Here is a 23829-nt window from a genome sequence, read left to right as displayed (position 1 = left end):
GGATTGCTGAGGCGGCCTTCCTTCTGGAGACTCTAGCAGAGAAGCTATTGCCTTGCTTTTCATAGTTTCTGGAAGTACCTACATTCATAGTTCATAGCCTCTTCTTGTCATCTGTCTGACCTCTGCTTTCCTCATCACATCACCCCTGACCTTGACTTGTTCACTTATTAAGACACTTGTGATTATTGTGAACCCACCCAAATTATCCAGGATAATCTCCCCAACTCAAGAGTCTTCATTTAATGACAGTTGATAAGCCTGTTTTCCAAGTAAAGTAACATGATTACAAATTCCAGGGATTAAGAAGTGGACATCTGTGTGTGTGTGTGTGTGTGTGTGCGCACGCGCACGCACGCGCGCGCGCTCAGTCACTCAGTCGTGTCTGACTGTTTGTGACCCCATGGAATGTAGCCCACGAGACCCCTCTGTCCATTGCATTTTCCTGGCAAGAATACTGGAGTGGGCTGCCATTTCCTCCTCCAGGGGGATCTTTCCAACCCAAGGATCAACCCCCCATCTTCTGCATTGGCAGGCAGATTCTTTACCACTGAGCCACCTGGGAATCCCTGGACATCTTTAACTGGCTCTCATTTAGTTTGTTGTTGTTGTTCAATGGCTAACTTGTGTCCAACTCTTTATGACCCCATGGACAGCAGCACACCAGGCTTCTCTGTCCTCCAGCATCTCCTGCAGTTTGCTCAAATTTATGTCCATTGAGTCAGTGATGCTATCTTACCATCCCATCCTCTGCTTCCCCCTTCTCCTTTTGCCTTTAGTTTACCATTTACTGTAAATCCCCAATCTGTCTTTCCAGCTAGTCTTCCACTCAGTTCAGGAGAACAGAACAATTTATTGGTCTACCATGGTTTCCTTATGTCTTTACTCATGCTGTTCTTGCTTTCAAGGAAAATATTCTTTCACCTTCTGTCCATGTCCAAAGGTTTCCCATTTTTCCAGGCAAAGTCAGTTATATATACTTCTAGAATTCCTCCCTGCTCCTCTCTTGTAATATCTTCCTCTTCTCAAATTCTGTAATAGTTACCTCTAATTTTTATGACTCTTATACACAAATATGCACAAGCTGGAATCAAGATTGCCTGGAGAAATATCAATAACCTCAGATATGCAGATGACACCACCCTTATGGCAGAAAGTGAAGAGGAACTAAAAAGCCTCTCGATGAAAGTGAAAGAAGAAAGTGAAAATGTTGGCTTAAAGCTCAACATTTAGAAAACTAAGATCATGGCATCTGGTCCCATCACTTCATGGGAAATAGATGGGGAAACAGTGGAAACACTGCAGATGGTGAATACAGCCATGAAATTAAAAGATGCTTACTTCTTGGAAGGAAAGTTATGACTGACCTAGATAGCATATTAAAAAGCAGAGATATTACTTTGCCAACAAAGGTCTGTCTAGTCAAGTCAAGGTTTTTCCAGTGGTCATGTATGGATGTGAGAGTTGGATTGTGAAGAAAGCTGAGTGCCGAAGAATTGATGCTTTTGAACTGTGGTGTTGAAGACTCTTGAGAGTCCCTTGGACTGCAAGGAGATCCAACCAGTCCATCCTAAAGGAGATCAGTCCTGGGTGTTCGTTGGAAGGACTGATGCTGAGGGTGAAACTCCAATACTTTGACCACTTCATCTGAAGAGTTGACTCATTGGAAAAGACCCTGATGCTGGGAGGGATTGGGGGCAGGAGGAAAAGGGGACGACAGAATATGAGATGGCTGGATGGCATCACCGATTTGATGCCCTTGGGTTTGGGTGAACTCTGGGAGTTGGTGATGGACAGGGAGACCTGGCGTGCTGTGGTTCATGGGGTCGCAAAGAGTTGGACATGACTGAGTGACTGAACTGAACTGAACTGATACACAAATAATTTTAGTACAAGGTGAAAAACAGTATGTCTTCTTCCCTTCTAGACTGTGAGGTCTTCAAGGGAATATTCTGCATCTCATTTATCTTTGTACATCATGCTTACCTGCACCCAACTCCCACCTTCCTGCACAGATCATTGCCCACTGTGGATGCCCAGTAAATATTTTTTGAAAAGTTCAATGAATTTCCAGAAATCACCCCCATCATTTTGAAAGAGTCATGACACCCTAGGGACATGTACTCAGGCTCTCTAAATATTCTGTTTTTTTTTTTTTTACTATCCAGCATGGTGCTGTCCATACTTGAAATATATAGGTTGTTTTCCTTCCTTTCTGTTTTTCTCAGGTATGTTGATAGTTGAAAATATTATGAAAAGTACTAGCCTTTACTGCTTTTTAAATATATGATCACACTTAAAAGCTTTTATTTTCTCTCAAAAGACAAACTTAGAACTCAGAAAAGGGGAAATAAAATGTCAGCACTCCTATAATTACAAATGACGATGTTATTGAAATGTAGAAATTCAATTTTTAAAAAGTCAAGGAAGGTGATTTTTTAAAAAAAAACACTTAGTTATTCCTGCGTATCTAATTGGCAGAAATTACAAGTTACCTTCCTCTTATTATTCTCCTCAATGAGATCTTAAAAATGAGTTTCATGTCTTGACTTTACAGATTTGACAGCTGCTGTTACCACCCTCTTCAATCACTGCAAGACGTGTATCCTTAGCTGTAAGAAATCCAAAGGTACAAAGGAGATTGGAAAGAAAGATCATTTTCTCTCCTTTCTCCAGGTGTTTTCATGCTACCCAGGAGTGATCAGTCATTGCTTTGAGCTGGGTGAAATTACGAGAACTACAGCTAAGTATGTCAATATTTCATTCTCCTGCAGCACTGGATGGGAGGCACTGGTGGAACAGAATCCTGTTTTTCACACTTCAGTGATTTTTCCCTATTGCTATGAGCAGAGAGAAAGAAAACTGATAACCTGTTTATTAACTTCTAGAAATTTGCTCTCACCTTTTGCCCTACACAAAACAGAGGACTTTGTAGTTTGCCCGTATCATCAAATAATCAACGAATGAGAGTGAGTAAGCATGACTGGCTGGGGGAGTCATTCTAATGGTGGTGAGAATGCATGTGGGCTGTAGGATGACTGCATTCTATCTCTGGTTTCTTGAAGTAGTTCCCTTAGCTGTGGTGATTTTACATGGCTTGGTGTCCCCATAACAGATTGTGACCACATGACCCCTAAGATGTTTTTATTTCCCCCCAACTCTCACCATTGTAGTTTAAGTATATTCTAACTGAAGAATTGATGCTTTTGAATTGATGTGTTGGAGAAGATTCTTGAGAGTCCCTTGGACTGCAAGGACATCCAACCCGTCCATTCTAAAGGAGATCAGCCCTGGGTGTTCTTTGGAAGGAATGATACTAAAGCTGAAACTCCAGTATTTTGGCCACCTCATGCGAAGAGTTGACTCATTGGAAAAGACTCATGCTGGAAGGGATTGGGGGCAGGAGGAGAAGGGGACAACAGAGGATGAGATGGCTGGATGGCATCACGGACTTGATGGATGTGAGTTTGAGTGAACTCCGGGAGATAGTGATGGACAGGGAGGCCTGGCGTGCTGCGATTCATGGGGTCGCAAAGAGTTGGACATGACTGAATGACTGAACTGAACCTTCAAAAGTCAACGTGTGTTAAATTCTAGGTAACAAAGTACAAAATAACCCTAATCTGGAGCAAACAACCTGATCAATGTAGTATTGTCATAAACGAGTACTAAGTACTCGTACTTAGTACTTAGTACTAAGTACTAAGTCTCCTATCTATGTAGTAAAAACATGCAGAAATAGATTCTAAAATAAGTAGATTTTGTGCAGTCAGTTTTAGATAATCTGGTTTTATGCTAGGTGCCATGTTATCTGTAGGTTGAAGCTCTCTCTCTGGTGCTTGACAAGAACATTCTCAAACCAAACATCTTTTGATTGGTCACATTGCTTTAAGCATATCAGTAGACAAAGACGCTTCTTGCATATACCCCACACCTGATTCTGCTTACACAAAATAAAATTTTGAACCTCTGGATTCCAAAGCAAAGCATGCCATAGAGGCAGAGTCTCCTCTGCTGGAGTCACCATCATGCTGGAAAGATAGCCTAAGCACCAGCCATGAGCCACAATAGGCGTGGATGAGGAGTGCTCCCATACTCTGCTACCTCACTGCTTCTTGAAGGTCTCCTCTTATGAGAGAAAAGGAAGACGCCCCAGTGTGATTCTGGAGAAGCTGTGGTTTATTGCCCACACTTCATTACCCGGGTGCTGTATGTTCCTGAGGAGAGTTCTCTCTGGGTTCAGCACAGGAAATTAGATAAAGCCATCTGATGGGCCTATGACCTTCAAAGGTTGACACGAGGCAGCAAATAGCATAGCCAATTCTTCAGAGACTCCTTTAAGATAAGTTAGTGTACAATGTACATAGCATTCACTTGAATTAAGGAGAAAAGGTTAGGTATCATATCAAAGATGTCTGGGGACAAAATTCAGAATCTTTGGATTTTTTATCTTCTGTAAGTTGTTGTTTAGTTGCTAAATCGTGTCAGACTCTTTGCAACCCCAAGGAGTATAGCCCATCAGGCTTCTCTGTCTATGGGATTTCCCAGGCAAGAATACTAGAATGGGTTGCCATTTCCTTCTCTAAGGGATCTTTCCTACCCAGGGATTGAACCCACATCTGCATTGGCAGATGGATTCTTTACCACTGCACAATCTGGGAAGCCCATTCTAAAGTAATCACCCACTATTTTCCCATTTTAAAAATATTCCCAAATCTATTTAATTTAGAATCTCTTTCTTTTCTGCATGTTTTCACTAAGTAGGAGATATTTACTTACACTTAGTACTTCTTTATGACAGTATTACCTTGATGGAGTTGTTTTGTCCAGACCTGGATTATTTTGTACTTTGTTACCACTGAGTTACCTACAAGTTGATAGAATTAAGAACCAGACCTCAACTGTAAGTTAATAAATGTGGACAGTTTTTAAGCTTGTCATTTGTGCCAATGCTCACTGCAACATAGACTCTTTCATTCACCATCCATTGCCCTCTGTGAATCAGGAATTAGAACTGATATGGTGAATAAGATTATCACTGACAATTAGAACCCAATAATTAATAAAAAATCATCCTGCATTTATTCCTCCCTGCCCTTTACCTCCCAAGTTAACTTATCAGTAAGTTCCACAGCACTGACTCCAGAACAATCCCTCTGCTCACCTCTATTGCCACCAGCCTGGGGCATGCCAGGATCATCTCCTACCTACAATGCAAAACTTCCTCATTTGTTTCTCTGCTGCTGCTGCTGCTGCTGCTAAGTCGCTTTAGTCGTGTCCGACTCTGTGCAACCCCATAGACAGCAGCCCACCAGGCTCCCCCATCCCTGGGATTCTCCAGGCAAGAACACTGGAGTGGGTTGCCATTTCCTTCTCCAATGCATGAAAGTGAAAAGTGAAAGTGAAGTCGCTCAGTCATGTCCGACTTCTAGTGACCCCATGGACTGCAGCCCACCAGGCTCCTCTGTCCATGGGGTTTGCCAGACAAGAGTACTGGAGTGGGGTGCCATTGCCTTCTCCTTTGTTTCTCTACTTCTCATCAATTCTTCAAACCCTGTAATACTTATTTCAGTGATCATACATGAGGATATTTTAAATATAGAAATGAAATCATGTTATTATTCACACTTAGCATAAAGTCTCAGTCCCCTACCTAGCCTACAAAGCTCTTATCTGACTCCTACCTTCTTTCTTCCTTACTGACCCTCTTGGGTCATACTGTCTGTCTTTTTGTCCTTTAGATGCTTCAAACTCTTTCCAGCCTAAGGGCTTTGAGATAGTTCTTCCCTAGAACATTTGCACTCTCCCCTGAGCTAATCACAAATTGACTTCCTTTGGTTGGTCAAGTCCGAGAGCCTTTCGACAGATGAGCCATATAAGGACCCTCCCTTTTATCCTGTTCTATCACCCTTTGATTTTTGTTGTTGCTAGGAAAGTGAAAGTCACTCAGTCGTGTCAGATTCTTTGCGACCCCATAGACAGTCCATGGAATTCTCCAGGCCAGAATACTGAAGTGGGTAGCCTTTCCCTTCTCCAGGGGATCTTCCCAACCCAGGGATCAAAGCCAGGTCTCCCACATTGCAGGCGGATTCTTTACCAGCTGAGCCACCAGTGAAGCCCTTGTTGTTGCTACTGTTTATTTATTGTTTCCGTGGTTGGATTGTTAGAAAAGAGCAGCCTCTGAAATCTGGGAACTGGACTAATCTACACAGTGAAGCCATAGTGTAATTCGAAGCTGCCCAGGATCTCACAGGAAGATCATTTTTTTTCACCTGCTGGACAGAAACCATATCACAGAATACCAACATGAGACAGGTCACTATGAGACCAAGATAAGGTAAAAAAAAAAAAAAAAACCAAGGCCACATTATTCTTTTGTTTGGAAACAGTTAAAATCAAAGTCACTGTGTAGCCTACAAAATTTCAAATCATCTTTTGGTTAAAATGAATGAATACCACTTATCTACCAATCATTGCTCCATCCTGACTCTAGTCTGCTCTTGCTATAGGTAATATTTATTGAGACATGTAGTCAATTGTAGAATTACCTCTACTTCCTGTTAGCATCCAATCCAGAACAAAGCTCTGCTTTCTTAACCTTGCCCCAAGTCAACTAATACAAGCCCAAACACTTTAATAAGTCCTTTCTAACACCCTCTTACTGAGACACTCATGGTTCCCTATGACATGTGTTCTCGCTAGCTACAACAATTAATAAACCCCACTTGTCCAACTGAAGGTGTATTCCTAGTGATCTCTGGTTGGAGGACATTGACGGTGGTATATTCATCAGCTGTAAGTTTTCTGATTTTTTTCTGTCTAGAAGATGGACTGTAGCAGGACCTTGTCTTGTTCACTAGTATATCCAGAGTCTTAAAGTAGGTTTGCAATTTAGTAGACCTAACACATATTTGTTCAATGACTTGACCTTGTTTATATGGAGACTTAATATGCCTTTGAGCATTGATTTTCACATACAAATCCTTGACCCAAAGGCACCAGCATTCTACTTGGTGGTTTGCAGCCTGAACCAGAAAGCTACAGCTTTTATTTGCTTTTCATAGACTAATGGCGCACAAACCATTGAACTTGAATTTTTCACAACACAGTTAAGGGCTATCTACCAGATTAACAATTCAAAAACCTTTGCATTTATAAGGTAAAAATAACTTAAAATTACACTTACTCAAAATTCAAACTGAATAATCTAGAGTTAGCCTGCCACATTCTGCTGGGCAATGTTTTTAGGCTCCCACTGCATAGGCAAGTGAAGATGGTAACAAGAGTTCCTGCTTGACTTGTATTGAATGTAGTTTTCAATGATAACAGTTTTACCTTTTAATAAATAGGTTATAAGTTTAACTTCAACATTTACAATTTAGTTTACTTGAGGTTTTTGGTTAACTCTTTGTTGTTAGTTCAACTTTCTATTGTTGCTAAGTCATGTCCAACTCTTTGTGAGCCCATGAACTGCGGCATACCAGGCTACTCTGTCCTTCACTATCTCCTGGAGTTTGCTCAAACTCATGTCCATTGAGTCAGTGATGCCATCCACCATCTCATCCTCTGTTGCCCCCTTTTCCTCCTGCCCTCAATCGTTCCCATTATCAGGGTCTTTTCCAATATGTTGGGCCTTTGCATCAAGTGGCTGAAGTATTAAGAACTTCAGCTTCAGCATCAGTCCTTCCAATGAATATTCAGGGTTGACTTCCTTTAGGATTGACTGGTTTGATCTTCTTGCTGTGCAAGGGACTCTCAAGAGTCTTCTCTAGCACCACAAGTCAAAGGCATCAGTTCTTCAACACTAAGCCTTCTTTATGGTCCAACTCTCACATCCATACATGACTACTGGAAAACCATAGCTTTCACAACATGAACTTTTGTTGGAAAAGTGATTCTCAGTTTTTTAATATGCTGCCTAGGTTTGTCATAGCTTTTCTTCCAAGGAGCAAATTTCTTTTAATTTCATGGCTGCAGTCACAATCTGCAGTGATTTTGGAGCCCAAGAAAATAAAATCCATCACTGCTTGCACTTTTTCTCCATCTATTTGTCATGAAGTGATGGGACTGGATGCTACGATCATAGTTTTTTGAATGTTCAGTCTTAAGCCAGCTTTTTCACTCTCCTCTTTCATCCTCATTGAGAGTCTCTTTAGTTCCTCTTCAATTTCTGCCATTAGGGCAGTGTCATGTGCATATCGAGGTTGTTGATATTTCTCCCAGCAATCTTGACTCCAGCTTGTGCTTCATCCAGCTCGGCATTTCACATTATGTACTCTGCATTGATGTACTCCTTTCCCAGTTTGGAACCAGTTTGTTGTTCCATGTCTGGTTCTAACTGTTGCTTCTTGACCTGCGTACAAGTTTCTCAAGAGACAGAAAAGGTGGTCTGGCATTCCCATCTCTTTAAGAATTCAGCAGTTTGTTGTGATCCACATAGTCAAAGGCTTTGGTATAGTCAATGAAGCAAAGTAGATGTTTTTCTGAAATTGCCTTGCTTTCTCTATGATCTAACAGATGTTGGCAGTTTAATCTCTGGTTCTTCTACCTTTTCTAAACCCAGCTTGTACATTTAGAAGTTCTGAGTTCACATACTGTTGAAGCCTAGTTTGAAGAATTTGGGGCACTACCTTGCTTGTATGTGAAATGAGCACAATTGTATGGTAGTTAATGAAGACTGACCTTTTCTAGTCCTGTGGCCACTGCTGAATTTTCCAAATTTGCTAGCATATTGAGTGCAGTACTTTAACAGCATCCTCTTTTAGGATTTGAAATAGCTTAGCTGGAATTCCATCACCTCCACTAGTTTTATTTGTAGTAATGTTTCCCAAAACCCACTTGACTTCACACACCAGAATATCTGTCTCTATGTGAGTGACCACATCATCATGGTTATCCGGGTCACTAAGACCTTTTTTGTATAATTCTTCAGAGTATTCTTGCCACTTCTTCTCTTCTGCTTCTTTGAGTACTGTGCCATTTCTATCCTTTTTTTGTACCCATCTTTGCATGAAATGTCCCCTTGGTATCTCCAGTTTTCTTGAAGAGATCTCTATATTGATTTCCTCTACTTCTTTGCGTTGTTGACTTAAGAAGGCTTTCTTATCTCTTCTTGCTATTCTCTGGAACTCTGCATTCAGTTGGGTATATCTTTCCCTTCTCCCTTGCCTTTCAGCACATAATTACACAACACATAATTGTGTCAACTAACGTGTCAGTTAGAATTTCATACATTTGCTTTACAGCTCAAAAATTAATCATCAGTTAATCTCTTCCCATCTTTTGCTTCCCAGATTTATTAGTACAGTGATGCTTTGGTCCATTGTGTATGTTCACAGGTAGGCTGGGCAGGATTCAGAGTTCCTTTTCTACCTACATAGATCAAGAATAAAATCAGTTTAAGATGAAATGCCTAAGAAAATTCTATTTACTGAGCCACTAAGCCCTGAAGCTTTGTGCCTTGTAATTTAGCCATGATTTTGGATAATGTAGACATCCTTTGCAAGCAGAAGACAACTAGACCAGTGTATCTGCTGGCCTATGTACATGACAAAGGAAAAGCCAACAGCAATGAGTAACCCCTCTTTTCATTTTCCAGTCTAACAGCTATGTTGTGTATCTACCTAGATTTTAGCAAGGAAGAGCCTTTTCTAGTATATTCTGTCATTATGACAGAACAGTCAAGCAGTTTTCTGCTTATCAAGACCATGGCAGCCACTTTGTCTATTTCCGTGGGTTTCCACAGATGAAGATAAAAGAACCATTTTGTAAGATTCAGAGAAATTATTTATTATGTAATAAAGCCTTTAATTTAGGAGGACTGTTTCATTCTTTAATATTTTGCTAACCATCCCACTCTGCAAGGATTCAGCAGAGATAAACATATAAATGTTTCAGTTCTGAATTACTATGTGGGTGTCTCTCAAAGGATCTGATTTTGAAGTAGAACAAATAAAAATAAATGGTATTTGTTGCTTTTTTCCATTCACAGAGGTATGAAACTCTAGCTTTTAATGAATTCCAATTCCATTTCCTTCCATGTCATTAGCTTTCAATTGTTTTATAATTATGAAACTACAATTAAATACACAAATTGATTAGACCTTGAAATAGTGCCTATTTGATGCATTAGGACAATTTTTATGGGAAAAAATGTTATAATGACATCCCTAGAATTGTAGAATTCTAGCTTCTCATCTCATATCTCTCTTACAAAATTCACAGGTGCTTCCTAAGGGAGGGAGAATACTTTGTTTCATCTGTAATAAATTCAGATACAATTAGCTTCTCCTTCTGGTTAAGGAGAATGTCGACATAATGGGTTCAAAATTGGATGAACTGTACACATGCCTCTGTAGTAAATATTTTGAAGGTTATTAAAGGAACAATAAGATATCATGAGTTTCAATCAATCAGTATATCAGTTACTCACATATTACATATCAATGCTATACTGTGGTTCTGGGCTGGCCTACCATACTGTAAATGATACCTAAGATTTGCAGAACATGGTCTTCTCCATCAGGAAGTTTTCAAACAAGAACAGCACATAGATATACTAAAAATAATAATAATAACATACCAAAAATAATAATGAAAGTAGTCTCTAAATATTATAAAACCTTTAGAGCAGTGATTCTCAAAATCTTGAGGCAGGAGTAGAGGATATCTGTAAGACCTTTTCAGTAAAGTCAAAACTATTTTCATAATAATACTAAAATTGTATTTGCTGTTTTAATTCTCATTTTTACCACAAGAGTACAGTGGAGTTTTTCAGAGACTAAATGACATGTGACTTTGCAACAGACTGAATGCAGAAACAGGTATTAACACCCAAGTGTCTTATATTACATCAGATATTTAAAATATTTTCAAAAATATAAAACAATGCTGTGCTCTTCAGGATTTTTTTTTTGTTTTAAAAATATTTATTTTTTAAATGTATATTTTATGTTAACATGTAATAGATTTACTGTTGTTATTTTAAGTAAATTAATAAGTAACACTTTTTTACTTTTAATTTCTAATAGAGTATATATCCATGGATATAATCTGTATAAACAGATCTTTGGAGTCTTTAGTAATTTTTAAGAGTGAAATGTTCATTGAAACTAAAATATTTAAGAGTTGCTGTTTTAGAGAAATGCTAGATTACATATGGTACACATTGTCCTACCTCTTCTGGGGTTCTACACAATTTATCACTGTATTTAGATCCAAGTAGTCCGTAGGGTCGCTAAGAGTCAGACACAACTGAGCGACTTCACTTTCACTTTTCACTTTCACGCCTTGGAGAAGGAAATGGCAACCCACTCCAGTGTTCGTGCCTGGAGAATCCCAGGGACGGGGGAGCCTGGTGGGCTGCCGTCTATGGGGTCTCACAGAGTGGGACATGATTAAAGTGACAGCAGCAGCAGATTATTAAGTAAACATCTTTCCAAACTTTACACAATTTGTGGTATTAGATCTTTTTCTTCTTTCAGTGGTAGTGGGTTTCCTGACCATAATGAATTTTCTTCAGAGCAACTGAACTTTTGATTTTTCCACACATCAGACACATTGCCTTGGGTCATGCCATGGGGTAATTCTGTATCATAATTTGTTTGATGTCCCAATCAGATGTGAAGTGCATTTTAAGTAATGTGTTAATAGTAATGGTTTAATTTACAAAGTGAGTAAATAAGTTTTTTTTGTTTGTCTAAAATAGTCAGCTGTGTAGATTCAAGTTTGTCTATGATAACATCACTCTCACCTACTTGCATCCCTCATGTCTTCTTAGGTGAAAGGGGAAGGATGAGGGTGTAGCCAGCTTGCTTGGAGTGTGTCATGCTTATGAACGCCATTCGTCATGCTTGTCGCAATGCAAGTGAAGTTGAGAATCTCAAAGACAACTAATGCAGCATTTATGGAAGTGACTAAACTCAGCAGACACTAATGACTTCATTGTTTTTGATTGATTGAACTGGAGGTCATATACAAAATACAGCTGAAAAAAAAGTCTAGCATTTTCCAAAGAGTTTGGGTAAAACCTAACGCATTGCAAAATAAAGCATAGCATCTTGCCAAGGCTTTGCATGAATACTGATTCAAAAATTTCTAAGTATTTACCTTGCAAGGTCATTCTTTTTTACTTTTTTCATATCTAATTTGAAAATTTGTATGTTTTTACCTTGCCAAAGTCTTTAGTGTTTAATTCAGTTCAGTCACTCAGTTGTGTTTAATTAACATAAAACAATAATAGCTTCCACTGTGAGTAAGCTGTGTCACAAGTAAATTATGTAAAACGATAGAATTGAAACAGTCTGTGGGCACTTAGCAGCAACTTCTTCATGTTAATAGTTGATTATTACTATTTATTGACCATTGAATATGTGCCAGTTTTCTTCTAAGTGCTATATATTATCTCACTTATAGCTTATGGGAAATTTCAAAGAGTATGTGTTTCCATTATTCTCATGAAGAAGCTGGAGTCAGGAAGATTGTGCTAACCATCTGGTCAAGCCCCAAGCTTAGGTCAGGAAACCGGATCTGTCTGATCTCACTGCCCATGCTCATACCACTGAATTACCCTCTCCCCTGTGATCACACAGTACCTGCATTTGATTGGCAAAAGTGTTTTCAGCACATATCAGCATAGGCAGACTAAATGGTTGTATAAAGCCACAGAATAGGAAACAAAATCCATATCCATTTACTTTGTTCCTTACATGAATATCTCAGACTCAATATAGGGTATGAACCTAGACGTTATCACTTGTTCCTGAAAGTCCAAAATGTTTACCATGTAATATAATTTCTGTGACATTTATAATACATTGTGTTAGAGAGAAAAAGAGAGACAGAAGAAGAGAGAGTGAGTGTGTGTTGTGTTTGTGTGGTCTTGGAAAAGGACTCTGCAATGCTTTTTTGTATTTCCCATAGTTCTTCATATTGAGTTAGGCCATAATAAGTATGGCTGAATCATAGGATAAGTAAATTTTCCCCTATGATGCTTTCCTGAGTGCAACTTATAAAAACTATCAGGAACCACCAGATAGGAGGGAACGCAGGCCCCTCCATCTTACCAATTTCAGTAAGAGTCCTCTGATACTATTTTTCACACAGAATTATTTTTAAGCATTCTTTTGGAATATATGTTTCCATCACCAGAAAAGTTTGTTTGTTTGCTTGTTTGTAAATCACCAGTCTAGTTTACACTATTTAAAAGTTTGTTTTTTCAATTTGGTCAATTAAGGAATAAAATTCAGCAGAGTCTCATGATTTTTTAGAATGAGGGCTAAAATGTGATTCATTTCAGTTCGGTTCAGTTGCTCAGACGTGTCTGACTCTTTGTGACCCCATGAACCGCAGCACGCCAGGCCTCCCTGTCCATCACCAACTCCCGGAGTTCACCCAAACTCATGGCCGTTGAGTCAGTGATGCCATCCAACCATCTCATCCTCTGTCATCCCCTTCTCCTCCCACCCTCAATCTTTCCCAGCATTAGGGTATTTTCAAATGAGTCAGCTCTTCGCATCAGGTGGCCAAATTATTGGAGTTTCAGCTTCAACATTAGTCCTTCCAATAAACACCCAGGACTAATCTCCTTTAGGATGGACTGGTTGGATCTCCTTGCAGTCCAAGGGACTCTCAAGAGTCTTCTCCAACACCACAGTTCAGAAGCATCAATTCTTCGGCACTCAGCTTTCTTTATAGTCCAACTCTCACATCCATACATGACTACTGGAAAATGTGATTCAAAATATGTGAATACTGATCCTGCTTTTCCCACTTCCTTACCACTTTTCTGTGCTTTAGATTCCTTATCTTCTAAATTTTAGATGTGATTTACTTGCTTTGTCTGTGTTTCTTACCAGGATTTGGTAAGGATAAAATGGGAGTGTATATGTCAAAATGTATATATTGATTATCTATTATTAAATAATTCAGTATCAGTGATTATTTTAAAAATTTCATTCTCTCTACAGCAGGGTCATACACATGCTATAGTTTCCACAGGTGATTTACAATCCTATTTACTAGTCCTAACATTTTATTCATAAAAACTTCTTCATTTTGAACTGGCAAGAAACATTTTCTGACTCTTGTTTATTCATAAGTCATTGTCTAATGAATTCAGAGAACTGAGTCACAACAAGTCACAGAATTATACCACCAAGACCTGAAAGTAGTTTAGTAAAAATGTAAAATTCTAGAGCTACAAAATAGAGAAATGTAAAAAAAACACATATATTGTACAACAGATCTACCAAAATACAAGTGTTCCTAGGACTAGGTGGTCTATAAGAGAGTTGGTGAAAGAAGGCATTTTACTCAGAGATATGGCAAGAGGCTTGGGTGTGCATCACATTGCCAAGTTCATTCATTCTTTCCTCATTCATGTAACAAACATTTATTGAATGTCTAATATATGCCAGGCCCTGTACCAGAGGTTGGAAGGATGAAGTGGACAGAGTTCCAACGTTACAATTGCTAATAATCTAAGGAGAAAAAAGAAATATACAAACAACTACAACAAACAGAATTATTTAAGTGCTAAAAATGGTATTATTACAAAGTACTGTGGTAACACGATGGAAATCATGACTAATTGTGCCTAGGGACTTTGAGAAGCCTGCAAGGAAGAGTAGCATTTGAGCTTGATATAAAGCAATGTGTAGGAGTTTACCAGACTTTTTTCTAAATGGGAAAAGGGCATCTCTAGATAGAAAAGACAACATGTTCGCACCAGTGAGGTATAATAGAACATAGCATGCTGTAGACAATGTGAAAATTAGAACAAGCCTTTTGAAAAGTACTTTGGCAGATTGCTTCAAGCTCTATAAAAACACTTATGTCTTTAGACTAGTAATCCCGCTGGGGAATTTATCTTATGAAAAAAAAACACGAAGAAAACTGTTATTTACAATAGCAGAATTACAAAATAGGAATGAACCCATTATCAAAACAAAGAAAAAAGACAAATTATAACACACGACTTTGGCTATTGGATTGCTATTAGAATGATAATGATGTTCTAAGTCAAGATGGGAAATGTACATGCCATTTTATTAAATTATAAAATTATATTTTTATTATTGCAACTAATTTGAAATTAACTTTTATTGGAGCACAGTTGATTTACACTGCTGTGTTAGTTCCTGCTGTGCAGCAAAGTAAATCAGTTAGACATAGACATATATTCATTCTTTTTTAGATTCTTTTCCTATATAGGTGATTATAGAGTATTGAGTAGGGTTCTCTGTGCTATATACACTAGATTCTTATTGGTTACTTATTTTATATACATAGTAGAATGCATATGTCAATCCCAACCTCCCAATTTATCTCTTCTCCCTCATTTCCCCTTCAGTAACCGTAAATTTGCTTTCTACATTTGTGACTCTACTGATGTTTTGTAAATAAGTTAATTTGTACCATTTATTTTAGATTCCACATATAAGAAATATCATATGGTATTTGCCTTTCTCTGTCTGACTGACTTCACTCAGTATAACAATCTCTAGGTCCCTACACATGGCATTAATTCATTTTTCTTATGGCTGAGTAATATTTCATTGTACATATACACCACACCCTCTTTGTCCATTCATTTGCTGATGGACATTTAGATTGCTTCTATGTCCTGACTGTTGTAAATAGTTGCTGCAGTAAATATTGGAGTGCATGTATCTTTCCAAATTATGGTTTTTCCCAGACATATGCCCAGAAGTAGGACTGCTGGGTCCTATGTTAGCTCTATCTTTAGGTTTTTAAGGAAACCCCATACTGTTCTCCATAGTGGCAGTACCTATTTACATTCCCACCAACAGTATAAGAGGATTCCCTTTTCCCCAAACCCTCTCCGGCATTTATTGTTTGTAGAATTTTTTGATGATGGCCGTGCTAACTGGTGTAAGATGATACCTCATTGTAGTTTTGATTTGCATGTCTCTAATAATTAATGATGTTGAGCATCTTTTCAAATGCCTTTTGGCTATCTGTATGTCTTCTTTGGAGAAATGTCCATTTAGAACCCCTGCCCATTGTTTTATTGGATTTTTTGTTTGTTTTTGATATTGAGCTTCATGAGCTGTTAGTGTATTTTAGAGATTAATCCTTTGACATTCTCTTCATTTGCAAATATTTTCTCCCATTCTGTGGGTTGTCTTTTCATTTTGTTTATGGTTTTCTTTGCTGTCTTATTGCAACTATTTAAAATTATGTGTGTACAGATAAGAAATAGAAAAGAATGTGAAATGAAAATCAAAGCAGTAACAGCAGCATCAACAGCAATAGAAAGTTTTGTGAAGGTAGTAAGATTGTGTTTGAATTGTTTTCATAGATTTACTTGTTGTGATGATCAAATTTACCAGTTAAGCTAATGTATATTAATTGTTTCCCATGTGCTATAAGCATTGTTCAACCCTCCAGTTGAAAAGATAAAGTTTATCATTTATATAATAAATTTTAAATTTTTACAGAAAAGCACTTTTATACTTTCATGCCTTTCCTAAAATAACTCTGCCATCTTTCTAGACCAAAATTGAATGCAGTTTGTTACAGGGAATCTTTTCAGGATCTATTTATCCCATCATTTCCAAGCTCTGTCTAGATTTTCCGACCTTCTATCCCCCACAATGAAAGGTATTACACCATACAAGTTGAATTGTGTGTGTGTGTGTGTGTGTGTGTGTGTGTTAGTCACTCAGTCATGTCTGACTCTTTGCAATCCCATGTACTGTAGCCCACCAAGCTCCTCTGTCCGTGGAATTCTCCAGGCAAGAATACTGGAGTGGGTTGCCATTCCCATCTCCAAGGGATCTTCCCAACCCAGGAATCGAACCTGGGTCTTCTGCATTGCAAACAGATATATTGCCATGTAAACCACAAGAGAAGCCCTAAACTGGATAATCCAGTTGAATTGGATAATCTAGTCCAAGGCTGGTGTTATAGTAGAAAGTAGCTGGAGGCAGGAGGAAGGTGTACATAGACACGTTTCTCACACTGAGGTCTAGAACAACCTGTATCAGAATTCCCAGGAGTACAGATTAAGTATACAGTGTTTTACCCTCATCCCTGGAAATTATACGTAGATCAAGGTGAGACCACATAATTTCCTTTTTTCCTAAGCACTCAAATTCTTTGGCATCTTAAATTTGGAAAATAATCGCTGTAAAATATTAAGTCTACATGAAATAAGTGCTTCTGCCTGCTGCAGTTTGCTCATGAACTTTACAATATATTTGTATGAGTGAGAAGTTTGAGAACTTCTGTTCACTGATTTTCTTATAATGTAATAGCCAATTATGAGCTTTGTTTCCAATTTAGCTTTCACAGTTTTGTTAATGGAAAACACTCTTGATAAGTAAAAATGTGGATTCTGTATGTGGCTTGTGCTTGTGTGCATGCATAGGATTGTGAAGGCATGTGTAACCTTCGGTGTTTACATTCTTGTTGCTTAAAATACCATTGTGTGGTACTCTATCAGTGGGAGGTGGGGGAAGCAAGGAGGAAGAAGACTCACTTTTTATAATGTCTCGCAATTTGTACTCACTGAAAAGCAAGAATTTCTCTACTAAGGCACGTCAGCTTCATGTAATTCGTGCTCTTTTTTTTCCCCCCTTTTGTTCTTTTCTTTCTTGTCTCCCTTCTTCCTTTCCCTCTTCCCTTCTAACAGACCAGACCACGGACTGTGGCTTTTTGATAATGCTTTTCATTAATCAGCCACCCAAACTCTTTTTGATCACTGGTGTCTGTTTGGTAAAAAGCATTGTCTTACTTACAACATCCTGAAAGAATCAACTTATTACATTTGTCTCTAAAGTTGGGATCAATGTGAACAGTTCGTCAACTTTCTGTTGAAATTAAACAAATGTATAGCATGACAAAGGGCTCAGAAATTTTAAAAAAATGAGTTAGGGACTGGCAGTAGACATCCTTTCAGCACCATTTTTACCCTTTGACCTTAAGCTGGCCAATCCGGAAGCCAACTGGAAGAAAACGGTGACCAGGGGATTTCTGAACAGCGCACTCTCCCTACATTGCGTCATTATTTTTTAAAAATATTATTTATTGATTTGGATATACTGGGTCTTAGTCACAGCATGCAAACTCTTAGTTGCAGCATGTCTAGTTATCTGACCAGGGATTGAACCCTGGCCCTCTGCATTGGGAATTTGGAGTCTGAGCCATTGGACCCCCAGGGAAGTCCCTTTCATATGTCATTGTTCTGCATGAAATACTTTGGGGGATATCTTTCTGGGTGGATTTACATTTTAAACAATTAGAGAAGACTTGAGAAGATCAGGTTGTGATCTCATAAAGGAAAGCTTTCCTTCTCTAGAGGTCTAGAGAGCCATCCTAAGAAAACCCTTCTTAGTACAAATGAATTCTTAAGACATGCAGAAGGATCCTGCATGGATATCTGCCTATTCGTGGTTTCAAATGGCGGCAGTGAGATAGGAACCAATTCAGTCAAGTGCCATATGTATCTGTGGCTATAAAAGGGTCATTCTATTCTTTTAAATGCTACTATTTGCATATTTCTTCTATGCACATTAATCTTTCTTGCTGAAAAGTATTTTCAACTAAAATATTCTTTACAATGTAAAATTCAATTTGGGAAACTATCCCTTCATGGATGACTCTTAAGCACCTACATTTTTCTTTTTTGCTATGGTGCTGCTTTCTGTTCCAGTTTCTCTCTTGGTGAACATGACTTTTAAATTTTATTCCTTTAGTGAAAAGCTTCCCATTTCCATTCATTAGGAATCCTGTTAACCTGACTTTTCCTTTAAAAGAATTCTGAATTTGAAACTCTGAGTTGATCCTGTGCTCAGTCACGTCAGACTCTTTGCAGCCCCATGGACTGTAACCCGCCAGGCTCCTCTGTCCATGGAATTTTCCAGGCAAAAATACTGGAGTGGGTTGTCATTTCCTGCTCCAGGAGATCTTCCCAACCAAGTGATTGAACCCACATCTCTTATGTCTCCTGCATTGGCAAGCAAGTTCTTAAACACTGGTGCCACCTGGAAAGGGGGTCTTTTAAATTATGAAGGTGGGATGCCTATCAACAGTGTAGACTTTTGGGACCCATCCAATTAAAAGAATCAGTCTCCAGGGAGGGGCCCGGAAATCTGGATGGTTAACACATTCCTCCTTGGTTCTTATGCAAACTAAACTCAAGAATGATGCTAGAGGAAGCACTAGGGGTAGTTCTGCTTGGAAAGAACATTTGCTACATAGTCAGTAGACTTTCAATTGCTAACTTCATAGATGTTATTGAGTCCTTCTGAGTATCATTTTCTTTTATTTCTAACATTAGTATAATAAATTTTAGAATACAGTGTTATGGAAAAGATCATTTGAAGCAATGGGTTTTGCTTGTGTTTTTACTTTGCAAAAAATGTACATACCTAGAGGAATAGTCAGTCTAAAAAAACAAAACCCACAGGAATAAAGTGGCAGAAAAACAGACACCATAAGACATAGAATATGGGAAATTTTACTCATTTAGACATTAGTTCACTTCCTACCTCTAATGTGTACTTGTACATATTAAATTAGCAGTTAACAGGAGTTGGTGGTACTCGATGGTCTCAAACTAGGGCTGCCATTATAGGGGAGAAAAAGCCAAAATAATAAAAATTTAAAATTAAGATAACCCACTAAAATTTTTATACCATTGCTATGTGTTTATTCTCTTAAAAAATGAAAATGGTCCAGAATATTTCCCTATTCTATATTCTGTCATAACTAGAGCTTACTTCCTGACATATGTCTTTTAAAAGTCACTCTTGCATCCTACTTCCCATTCATCATCCCTGTGGTGAAAGTACAGACAAGAAAATTTGCTTTAAAAAAAAATCTTCAGCCACCACTCATTTTCTTCCAAAAGGAAGAAACTCAAAGCTGCTGCTTTTGTATTTCGCATCCTATCAGTGCCCAGTGGAGGATCTTACTCTTTCCTGGATAGCAAAACCTTGCAGTGCCTTACTCCAGTATCAGTGGGAGGGAGGGGTTTGGAGCCACTTGCTGTCTCCTCTTTGACATCAACATTTTCCTTTCCTCTAAATTTTAGGTTGATAATTATGGTGATTTTTGAGATCATGAACCTTGTCAATAACATGTTCATCAATGGACTGAAATGGGACAGAATCCCACTGTCAATTGAAGCCAAGTTATTTAACCTCTCTGCCACAAAACCTTTCATCTATAAAATGAAGGATTGGACTATGAGAGTTATAAGAGCTCTTACAACAAATGTTTCTGGTTTTAAGAGAATTTTGACATGAAATATTCTCCCACATCACAGAGTGTATGATAATATCTGCATCTGTGGCTATTTTCTCTGATCTCCCCTCCTGTCTTTCTCTCACTTCGTCTGTCCCTCTCTCCTCCTTTCTGTCTCTCTCCTGCTTTCCTGCAATGTTTCCCTCTTACAAAGAGCATTCATTTGGCTTGAAGCTGCTCCAGTGCCATAGTGTTCCAGGTGGCCTCGTATCTCAGCTCTGCTGCACTGACCTTGAATGCCACAGGCTTGGCCAGGTGTGGAGATTGGCATGACAGGAGTCATGGAGGGAAAGTGCCTGATGCTGGTCCTGAGAAATTGTGTTGCTAGAACCTATATCTGTGGATAGAAAGACTGGGTGAGAGTCCGAAGAAAAGAACTACTAACCCCCTTCCTAGAGGGAACAGCAGAACTCTGCCTCCTCTGAAAGCTATGATGGGGGTCGTGAATAATGTTAGTTGATCAATTGTGTCCAACTCTTTGCGACTCCATGTATTATAGCCTACCAGGCTCCTGTGTCCGTGGAATTCTCCAGGCAAGAGTACTGGAGTGGGTAGCCATTCCTTTCTCCAGGGGATCTTCATTCACTCATTTGTTTACAAGTCTAACTTTGTGGACTCTCAATTCAATTCAGTTCAGTCGCTCAGTCGTGTCCGACTCTTTGCAACCCCATGAATCGCAGCACGCCAGGCCTCCCTGTCCATCACCAACTCCCGGAGTTCACTCAGACTCACGTCCATCGAGTCGGTGATGCCATCCAGCCATCTTATCCTCTGTCGTCCCCTTCTCCTCCTGCCCCGAATCCCTCCCAGCATCAGGATCTTTTCCAATGAGTCAACTCTTCGCATGAGGTGACTCTGAAGTAACCTAAAACCATAAGTAGCCTAAGAAGTATAACTTGAAGGTCACCAAAATCCCTCCCCTTCACATATTCCTTCAAAGAGCCCTCCTGTGATCCCTGTAGATATTACATTTCCTGGCCACATCTATAAGAATTCAAATAGAGGACTAGGGACCTCAAGTCTTTCATATTGTTAATTTCAATGAGATTAATTTCTCAGATCCTTTATTTAAATGAAACTTCCGTGGAGAATGGATTACTTGGCCTATTAATAGCATCTAAGCAATTTGAATGTGTTTCTGATACATTTGTTTATCACAGGTTTTCAGGTCCCCACACTGATTTTTCTTCTATCCTTATCCTTATTTGCTGTTTCTTTTCCATGACTTCCTAATTTTGGAGTGACTCAGGGTGTTGTCCACAGTTATCTTCTCTTTCTCATCTCATTACGATGTATACAAAATACTTTTTTAACCTCTTTGTGAATACAGTAGAAAAGCCTGCTGGTTAGAGCATGGTTTCTCAGTCTTGGTACTGTAGACATCTGGGGCCACATAACTCTTTGATGTAGGGGCTGTATGTTTTAAGATGATAAGCAGCATCTTTAGCTAAAACCCACTAGGTGCTGGTAACACGTCCTCTAGTTGTGATAACTAGAAGTGTTTCCATACATTATCAGATGTTCCCCTGGGATAAAAACCATCCCCATAAACCATTGATTTAGAATAATTTGGTGTAAAACAAACAACAAAAAAAATCCTTTAATAATGCATATTATAAACTTTTGACTTAATCTGGCCAATTCATTTTTTAATGTTTATATCTCTTAAATTTATAGAAATCTGAATAACAACAACTAATGAGTCAAAAATAGAATCTATAAGGCAGGTTCTGGTTTGGGGATAAGATAAGTTTGTGCCCGGGAGGAAATAGAAGAAAATGGATTTCATCTTGTCTTTAACCCTACACCATTATTGATAAAAACGTGAACATTACCTTCCTTTTAAAGCAGCAGTAAACAATATCCTAAATTAAGATTCAAATTTAACTCTACCGCTTCTTGCCAATTTCATCCTGCTGAGAAAACTAAATTTGGAAGAGTCAGTTCACCCAAATTCAGGTAATTATCCAAATTGTGTATTTCTCATTCTTTCACATTCCTACTTCTAAGAATCAAGAGATAATTTCAGTGAATTGTCACTGGAAGTTGTAAAGGCTTTAACCCATGTAAGGTGGTTTTGCTGTTTGCATTTAGAGATGAAAGCCCTAGAAGATAATATGGGACGTGGAAGTCTTTGGCTAAGCCTGCCAGAACTTATACCTAGCAGCTCTCTTCTTGCCCGTTATCTACCAAATTTTCTTTGCATGCCAAAACCCAGGCCACCTTCCTTCTGTCTCTCCTCCTTTCCCTTCAGTATTTTAGCTTAAAACATCTACCAATCTCGTCCTTTTAAAAAATATTTTATTTATTTATTTGGCCTCACTAGTCTTACTTGCAGCATAGAGGATCTTTATAGTCGCACACGCAAACCCTTTAGTCGAGACACCAGGATCTAGTTCCCTGACCAGGAATCAAACCCAAGCACCCTGCATTGAAAGCCTGGAGTTCCAGCCGCTGGACCACCAGGAAATCCCAATCAATCCTTTTAAATCTAAATGAACATGAATGCCATCACTTAACATTAATTAATTTTGAATTAGAAAAGTAACACATAGATTTGGATTTTAAGATGTACAAAACCTATTAGAACTATGCCAGGTCCCACCTTTAAACTCAACACTTCTCAGATTTAACCACTATTAACTGATACTTTTATGTCCTTGCAGAAATTTCCTCTGCATATGCAGCTTTGTATTTGCATGTATAAATGTGTGTGTTTAGTGTGTATAGCCTTTAAACAATTTTGAATTTGTACCTTTAATTTTTGTTTTATGTAGCAATACATCTTAGAGGTCTCTTCATATACACATGTTTGAATTTACCACATTCTATTTTACAGCTACAGAGTGTCTGACCGTAAAACTGTAATTTATCTCCTCAGTTCATTATTGATAAATAGGTGGCTTCTAGTTTAGGGCTATTACAATAGTTCAATAAATAGGTTTCATGTCTTCATGTAAGTGTTTCATTCTTGTTTTCTTTTTGATAAGTACTCTGAGCCTTCATCTTTTCTTTTAAAAGAATAAAGTTTGACTGTTGAGGTTTATATTATTTAATAAATAGGCCAAATTGATAGAATGGGCAGAAAATGATGTATGTTTTAAAGAATTTTTAAAATGTTGTATTCTTTTCTAATAGACAACATTGAATAAAGGAATGAGAGGAAAGGAATTGGCCCAAAGAAAAAAAATCTTGACAGAATCCAAGTCTTTCAAAAGGATGAGTTTAAAAAATAGTTGACAAGACAAAATGAGCTGTGAAATTTCAGCATTCTAAACCTCAGTAGCAATTTTTCTTATGGCTCACCTATCGGAATTTATTCTCAGATATTTTTTCTAAGTAGTTTTGCATGACTCTGAAAGCAGTTAGAATTAGTCCTTGACAATGCCAGGAGATAATAATAACTGGGCCATAAAAAACAATAGATGTGCCCTAGGTACTCTTTCTGATATAAATGTTATTCCTGAAGATCATTCAGTGTTTCTTTTGGACTTTTAAAAAATATCTCCATGATACTGCCATTTGAAACACACGATAATCTCACCACTTAAAACCTTC

At 38.3% G+C, this 23829-nt stretch overlaps 1 protein-coding gene across 30 annotated transcripts in view; it reads left to right on the top strand.

Annotated features, from left to right (window-relative positions):
- Positions 1-23829, top strand: part of NRXN1 (neurexin 1) — a 1214076-nt gene that overhangs the window by 1121456 nt on the left and 68791 nt on the right. The window lies entirely within an intron of this gene.

This window comes from Bos indicus x Bos taurus, chromosome 11, assembly GCF_003369695.1.
Source record: "Bos indicus x Bos taurus breed Angus x Brahman F1 hybrid chromosome 11, Bos_hybrid_MaternalHap_v2.0, whole genome shotgun sequence".
NCBI classification, from domain to species: domain Eukaryota; kingdom Metazoa; phylum Chordata; class Mammalia; order Artiodactyla; family Bovidae; genus Bos; species Bos indicus x Bos taurus.
Note: the sequence above shows the minus strand (reverse complement) of the source record. Positions and strands in the feature narration are given on the sequence as shown.